Here is an 8,708-nt window from a genome sequence, read left to right as displayed (position 1 = left end):
GTCAGCGCCAAACTGGACCCGCCCCATCCGGCTCACTTTGCTCTCTCTGATTGGTCAGCTGCGGGGGCGGGGCTGCAGGATTGTGTACTGGGGTTAGAAAGAAGAGCAGGTGCATGGAAGTGGGTGGAGTTGCCGCAGGTGGTCCAGATGGCGTTATGACAGTTTAAAGAAAGGTTGGGTAAGGGGCGGTTACTTCAGAGTTGGACTGGAAGAGAGAAGGCCCATCTCTACACAAAACATCCCGTATTCAATCTAGAGTGGATACAGAAGCCGGCTGGAGTAAGAAGACAGGGAAGAATGGGAAACCTCCACCTAGTTTTATGTCAGTTGCTGGAATCTAGGGGCTAGGCCGCTTGGTTATTTCTGGATCCTACAGAAATATCATTCTAAAGGTAGCTTAATTTTAGAATTAACTGCAAATACGGAATGTCCTTTCCACATTTGGAACTCGTGTTAAACATTTGCGCTCATTTAAGTTTTAAAAAGTTGACATTCTAGCTGACAAAGGAGTTTTATATGCTTAAAGCCTTTAAACCAATAGAGCAAACAAATATCTACTTCTCAATTACATATACAAATGCGTTTTATATTATTGTAATTTTCAGGGGGACAGGCACTGTACTAAGTTCATTACCTACATTATGTAAGTTGTTCTGCACAAACATTTTGAGAGGTAGGCATGTTTCCGCTTTACAGATGAAAAAGTCAAGTGGCTAATGCCCAGTCTCACTGAGCTAGTTAAGTGTTAGTGTGGAGATACTAACGTTGGTTCTTCTGATTCCAAAGGGCATTATATTTAAGCATTTGACCTGCTAGTGACTGCCACCTGGGGAATTTCCGCCTAATGACCATATGGGTAAGGAGGCTTGCAACATTGAGTACACCTAGCCCAGGATTCTTACAGAGACACTGAAGGAATATTATGAGCCCCTTTCCTGGTATCGTCTGTTTGGAGCTTGACTTCTGCTGCCTACTTCCCAGTCATTAACATCTGTATTTTACAACCTGACCCAAACTGCTCTCTACCGGAAAAATAGGCCTTTTGTTTGTTCTTCCTAAGCTTACTTGAAAAATTGAAATTAAGGCCGGGCGCGGTGACTCACGCCTGTAATCCCAACACTTTGGGAGGCCGAGGTGGGCAGATCACGAGGTCAGGAGATTGAGACCATCCTGGCTAACAGGGTGAAACCCCGTCTCTACTAGAAATACAAAAAATTAGCCGAGTGTGGTGGCGGGCGCCTGTAGTCCCAGCTACTCAGGAGGCTAAGGCAGGAGAAAGACATGAACCCGGGAGACACAGCTTGCAGTGAGCCGAGATCACACCACTACACTCCAGCCTGGGTGACAGAGCGAGACTCTGTCTCAAAAAAATAAAAAATAAAATTGAAATTAAAAAACATTTCCTGATCATTAAATTAATGCTTGCTCTATTGTTAAAGTTCATAAAAGAGAAGAATAATGAAGAGAAAGTTAACCTTACTCTACAGCCAAGTATAACTACTCTTTATTTTTTGGTACATAGTAGAGGCTATCTTGGATACGCTGTATGCATAGATTGTGCTTTCAGCTACAATTGTTTTTGCTGCCTATAATTTTCCCCATTCTTTCTCATGGGCAAACTTTTTTTTTACCTAGTTTGTGAGACCTTCCTTTATTTTTGTTTCCCCATGTATTCTTACAGCATTCATATGGTATTATACTCATTTACTTATTTGTCTTGTTTAGATTTTGAATTCCTAAAGCAAAAGTCTAAAACCATTAGAAAAAAGCAAAAGAGGGAAGAGACGAGACAGATGCACAAATGATTTCACATACCAGTTTGCGAACTGGAATTCTTCTATGCTGAAATTTCTTCAGATCAGCAGAGAAATTAAAACCAAAATTACAGATTAAGTATGTCAAATCTGAAAATCTGAAATTCAGAATGCTCCAAAATCCGAAAATTTTTGAGTGCTTACATAATGCTCAAAGGAAATGCTCCTTGAAGAACTTCAGATTTTGGATTTTCAGATTTGAGATGCTCAACTGGTATGTATAATGCAAATATTCCCCAATCTGAAAAAATCTGAAATCCAAAACACTGCTGGTCCAAAGCCTTTCAGATAAGATATATGAATTTTTCATTTAGTTAAATTTATTCACTCTTAAGGACCATGCTTTATTTTGAAATTGTCTATCCTATTTTTTAATATGATAATAGATAGTAGTTGTTCTTCAAATGTTTTTACTTTGGAGAATAAAAAGTTGATAGCTTTATTTACCCACCATTTGTTTCATTTTTTCTCTTGACCTGTCAGATCCTAAAGTCTAGTAAGGATAGGGAATGACCACTGGTGTCAGCAGCCTTAATGCTGTTAATAAGGCTAATCTAATTGCTTTGCTATAGGCATTCTCTGCCTTCTTTCTGGATATGACTTAGCCTAAGCCTGAGGGTGGATCTGAGCTTGACGGTGTTTGAAAAATAAGAAATGATTAAAATTGGCAGATGGTGCTAGGGTCAAAAACAAGATATTAGTCAACTTCGATGCAAGTTATAGAGGTTAATTGAAGTTTGTTACTGCATCACATGAAAATAGGTGGAATTTGCTATTCTTGAAGGATAAGTTTGGATTAATTTGAATTAAGATAATAAGTTAAATGCACTTTGAGGGATCTTGGGGGTTGGACACTGTTAACCCTTTGCCATGTATCTCCATTTCTCTATAAATATGTCCATGGTAGTTTTAAAACCTGACTGCAACTTCTTTGATACTCATCTGATAACAAGATAGTGTCTGTGTTCCCTCTCTTACATGTATGTGGGCTTGTGATTGATTTTAACCAATCTAAGTTGGTGAAAGTCGTCATAGTCACCATATGTGACTTCTGAGGCTAGGTCATAAAAGACCATGCAGTGCCACATTGTCGGCTGGAACATTTACCTTTTGGAACTCTCAGCCTTCCTGTGAGAAGTTCCACTGCCTGAGGCTAGCATGTTGTGAGAAAGCCCAATACAGCGACCCCTTGAAGGTAACACTGGTCAACAGTCACAGCTGAGCCCAGGCTTTGAGTCACTCCAGCCTAGGTGCCAGTCATGTGAGCTGAGAAGCTGATTCCAGCTCCTAGCCATTCTCGTCGCTCTGTCATTTGGGTCATCCCAGCTGAGGCCCTAATCCTGGCCAGAGACACACCATGCCTGCTCTGCCTTGTCCTAAGTCCTGACCTGAAGAATTCATGAGGGTAATGATTGTCATTTTACTTCACTGAGTTTAGGGTTGTTTGTTACACATCTCTTCCAGTGAATAGAGAACTGAAACAATTGTCTTTTGTCTGTACATTTTTGTACTGTTTATCTAATCTGAAAGAAGTTTCTTGCTTATAGTGACTTTTTTTTTTTTTTTTTTGCCTGTAGCCTACATACAGTACATTAAGTTTTTCTTATTTTAGGGATAGGTCAGCTCCAGAGTCTGAGATTGTGCTAACTAATCCATGAGTTAAGTGAGTTTTACATTTAAAGGTTGCAAGCATGCAGGGGAGAGATCTGAGTCTTTAGAATAAGCTTAATGTTCCAATGTTTCCTTTTTTCTCCTTTCCAACACATGAGAGGGGAAATTGTCTACTATGCTCCAAATGAGTGGAGAAGAAAATAAAGGTAACACAAGTGGTAAAATTAAACTTTCAAATCTGAACCTTGAAGCTATTTCTGTCTACTTCTAAGCTTCAACTTTACCTACCACTGTATTTCAGTGGCATTAACTGCATTTACATTGTGCAGCTATCACCCCTATCATCCCCAGAACTTTTTCATCACCCCAAAGAGAAAATGTGTACTCATGAAACAACTCCCCATTAGCCCTTGCCTCTGGCCCTGGTAACCATTGTTCTGCTTTCCGTCTTTATGAATTTGACTGTTCTTGGTAACTCATATATGGAATACTATAATATTTGCCCTTTTGTATCTGGCTTATTTCACTTAGCTTGATGTTTTCAAATTTCGTCCACGTTGTATCATACATCAGAATTTCATTCCTTTGTAAGACTGAATGATATTCCTTTATGTGTATATGCCACATTTTGTTTAGCCATTCATCCATTGATATGACACTAGGGGGTTTCCACCCTTTGCCTATTGTGAATAATGCTGCTATGAACATGGGTGTACAAATATCTGCTCAAGTGTCTGCTTTCAGTTGGTTTTTACATTTTTAAAGAGTTGTAAAAGAACATTTTAAAATATTTACTCTGGAACTTTTATAGAAAAAGTTTACCAATCCCAGATTTAGAGTAAATTTTTAAATTTTGGGCTATTATGAAGTTGCAGAGTGAATCTTTCCATAAAGTTCATTCATTTCTTCATGAAGAAAGTGATACTTAAATCTTAGTAGGATTTCTCTAAATATTTGAGGAACTCTGTTTGGTCCCAAGATCAACACTGGAAAATTACTGCTTTGTTTTTGTTATTAAGGAAGAATGAAATTCACTGGCTTGAAAGCAAGATTCAGTGATTTTTAAGGGGCTCCTGCTGTGAATTTAGAATGAGAGAGCACAAGAGTTCTTTAGAGCCAGCATTGAGCTATGAAAAGGCCCCACTGTGTATAATTAGGTATGCAGAAGTTAGAGGCACTGTCCTTTCCACTTTTCATTTGCTACTCTAATTTTACTCTGAGCAGGCAATGTCCTTTGAATCCTAGCATGTCCCTAAGGCAGAAGTTTCCAAACTTTCTGGTTTCACGGTGCCCTTAGAATCTCGCTAGTTTTTTCATGGTGTCCCTTAGCCAAAGAAATATCTAATAGTTTCACTTATTAAGTAATTAGGTCCAAACACCTAATTACAGACATTCACATAAGATCTGACAGATGTTTCTGTGTTTCTTTAACACAGAAAACATCCCAAGGTGCTTCGATGAGTTCACTCCAGCACCCTGTCACTCTTCAGCACACTATTTGAGAGTTGCAGTCCTACCTGTGCTTCTGACGTGGGCTAGCCTTTGTGCTTGGCCTTGCTTCTTAATTTATTCCAGATACTATTCCCCACATTTTCAGGGCTTGCCCAACAATTGTTTCTCATGGCTTCCTCTGCTTTACAGATTTAAGTTTTACATTCTTGATTCACATTTATTCCCCCAGTATATTAACTTTTATATTGTTTTTTTTTAAATAAAGGTTCTTTGTTTAAACTACTGAAATAAATATTTAAATGAATAGAACATTTGCCCTCATCTTTAAAGATGTGTTACTAGAATTACTGGATTAGTCACTGTTGAGTTCTCTAATTTCCTCACAAGAAAGGTGATAAAGCAGTTTGAGCACCCAATAGGCCTTAGAAGTATATGTGGTGCTTTATCACTGAGTGAAGAAGATACTGTGAATGGTGCAAACAACTTACATAGTAAATAATAAATTACCTTTTCTATAAATTATTGCTCACTAAGTAAGCTTTCCAGTAGCTCTATCTGGTTGGAGAGTTTCTTTTTTTTCCTCTTTCTTATCTCCATTGATGTTTTATTTTCAGACCAATTTAAGTGATACTTCTAGAATATCAAGTTTCAGGTTAAAAGGAATGAGAAAAACTTAAATTAACAGATTTAAAACTAGATAATTCCGTGGATTTGGGAGAAAAGGTCTTTTTGGTTAGGAAGAAGATTCTGTGTATTATTAAAAATGTGAGAAAGGAAAAATATTTTTATACTGAGATAAATTCTTTTAGGATTTAAATCAAAATTATTATGCATTGTATTTGTCCATTAGATGCTAGCATGCGGTGATTCCCATAGAAAGAAGGCTTTGACTTACGCGAGGTAAAGATAATTCATGGGGAATTTTGTCCTAGTGTGGAGGAGTTTTCTTCTTTGAACATGAGGAGAGGTCTCTATGGAGCTTGAATTTTACCTTTACTTTGCTCGTGTATTTAAGGCTGTTGAGTGTCCTTGTGTAAACTCATGAGCACCTGTTCTAGATGGTTTTCTATGGGTAGGATGTGTGTGTTTGCATGCCTGTGTAACTCCTCCCACACTGTAAAAGGAATGTTCTGTGCATACGTTATCTCTGAATAGAGTCCATCAGGCTTGGGCCATAAATGGTGCCTCTACTTATGAGGTATCTTTACGATGTAGAGGTAGAACTAGATATTTTTCTCCAATAGTATAAATTCTATGATTTGCATTTTCCAATTTTCTTGTTTGGGAAATGAGAGGAAAACAGAAGAGCAAGGTCTTTGTTTTTTCCCTTCTTGCTTCATCCTCTCCGTAGAACCATATCTAGGTCAGGATATAAGCATCCGGCAATTGCCCTAGAACCAAGCTTTTAAAATGGTCTCTAGTCTCAGAAATCCCAGGTTTGTGATCAATGTCCCCAGGGAGGAAGATTTAAGGGGAAAAGTATCTTATCTGATATACAAGATACATCTGTTTTCCATTGCCAGCAGAACAAATGAACACAAACTTAGTGGCTTAAGTAATGCATATTTAGTATCTTACAGCGCTGGAGGTCAGAAGTCTAACATGGATCTCAAAGGGCTACAACCAAGGGGTCAGCAGGCTGCATTCCTTCCTGGAGGTTGTAGGGGAGAATCTATTTCCTTGCTCATTCAAGTCAGTGGCAGAATTCAGTTCCCTGCAGTTGTAGGACTGAGGCCCTGCTTTCTTTCCTGGCTATCACCTGAGGTTCATTCATAGCTTCTAGAGAATGTCCACACTCTTTGGTTCATGGTCAGTCCCCTTCCTCCAGCTTCAAAGCCAGCAACAGTGAGTTGAGTCCCTTTCATGTAATATCCCTTGTTCTTCATCTTATACTCTTAAGGACCCATGTGATTAGATTGAGCGCACTCAGATAATCCAAGATATTTTCCCCAATTCTTCTTTGTTATTGGTTGACTGATTGTACAAATGGGTCTTGCTATGTTACTCAGGCTGGTCTCAAACTCCTGGGCTCAAGCAGTCCTCCTGACTCAGCCTCCCAAAGTGCTGGGATTACAGATGTGAGCCACTGTGCCTGGCCAATGTCTTCATCTCAAGGTTCTTAATTTTAACCATGTCTACAAAATCCCTTTCTGCTCTGTGAGGTAACGTATGCACAGTTTGTGGAATTGGAATATGGACATCTTTTGGGGGAGAATGGTCTGCCTACCACACTGGTGATGTTAAAAGAAATAAGTCTTCAATTTTCAATCATTCCACAGGTCTCAGTTTTGTATATTGTGTATTAATATCCAGAGCCCCTTTTCCTATGCTAAATTTAGACTTTTCTGCATACACTGATAAGCATTTGAAGACATTTTTTTTTTGAGACAGAGTCTTGCTCTGTTGCCCTGGTTGGAGTGCAGAACATGATCTCAGCTCATTGCAACCTCTGCCTCCTGAGTTCAAGCATTCTCCTGCCTCAGCTTCCCAAGTACCTGGGACTACAGGCATGTACCACCACACCTGGGTAAGTTTTTAATTTTTTTAGTACAGGCAGGGTTTCACCATGTTGACCACGCTGGCCTTGAACTCTTGATGTCAAGTCAAGAGTTCCACCCACTTCGGCCTCCTGAAGTGCTGGGTTTACAGGCGTGAGCCACCATGCCTAGCTGACAATTCTTTTATAATATTTGACTACATAGAATAAAGGGAGAGAAATAGTGAGGAGGGATATGGAAATGAGTTTTACTTTTCCTCCCGAAGTGGAAGACAATAACAACAATCTGTGAACATGTTTAAATGCTGATGGGAAGGAACTGGTAGAGAAGGAGAGTTGAATGTGGGGAAGTGGAAATTATCGCCTGAATCTGTTCTTCCTTTCTGTCATAGTAAAAGAGTTTCAGTTAGGCACCTGGCCATCCAGCTAGAAACTACATTTCCCTAACTCCCTTGCCACTAAGGGTCTGAATAGTGACTAGGTTCCCCTAGTAATGCACTCTCTTGGTATGCTGGAAGGCAGAATGAGGTATCTAGCACAGTTGTGGTCTTCCAGTGGAATGCCAGGGTTCATCATTCAGAAACTGGTGGCAGTGGCAGTTTTTAAATTTGCCTCTTCAAAGCCCTGTTTTTAGCAACCAGCTCTGCTACTACCTAGCAGGAGGTTTGGAGAACACCTCTTCACCAAGCACTGGGGAAGGGGCCTCCCTTGGTAACTGTCCTCTGACTTCCAGAGAAGACAATGGAAATGCTGCAAAAATGGCATGTCCTGATTACAATGAGAAAATGGGATTCCAGAGAGGTAGAGGGTAGGTGGGAGATGTTAACAGACAAAGACAAATTTATGTGCAGTTAGTACAATGCGTCATGGAGAAGGAATGGTCATAGGAGTGTTTTGAAATGAAATCAAGGAGCAGCTTGAGGTCCACTGAGTTGACCTAGACCTCTAGGACTACTGGGCAGAAACAAACTAGACACCATGTTAGGATTCATGGCTCCCTACCATATTCTCAGAACTCAGTCAGTGGATGGATGAAGCCCCTCAACAGAGGTGGAGGCCAGGTGCCTCTGAAGAAGAACTCTGTAGTTTAGACATAGTATATCCAGTGGATTTCCTCCCAAGTCTTCCACAGGGTGACCTGGAGCTATTTACCCAGGGGTCTGCGGACTGGCAGCAGGGAATTCAAAACATACTGGGAACCATCACAGACTGGCTCTGATTTTACACTTTTGCCAGAGACCAAAAACATTACAATCATCTGCCAAAGTAGGGCTTACAGATATCAGGTGTTAGATGAATTTGTGGCTCCAATTCATGTAACAGTGGACCTACTG

The sequence above is a fragment of the Macaca mulatta genome, chromosome 5 (genome assembly GCF_049350105.2).
Source record: "Macaca mulatta isolate MMU2019108-1 chromosome 5, T2T-MMU8v2.0, whole genome shotgun sequence".
Classification (NCBI taxonomy): Eukaryota; Metazoa; Chordata; class Mammalia; order Primates; family Cercopithecidae; genus Macaca; species Macaca mulatta.
Note: the sequence above shows the minus strand (reverse complement) of the source record.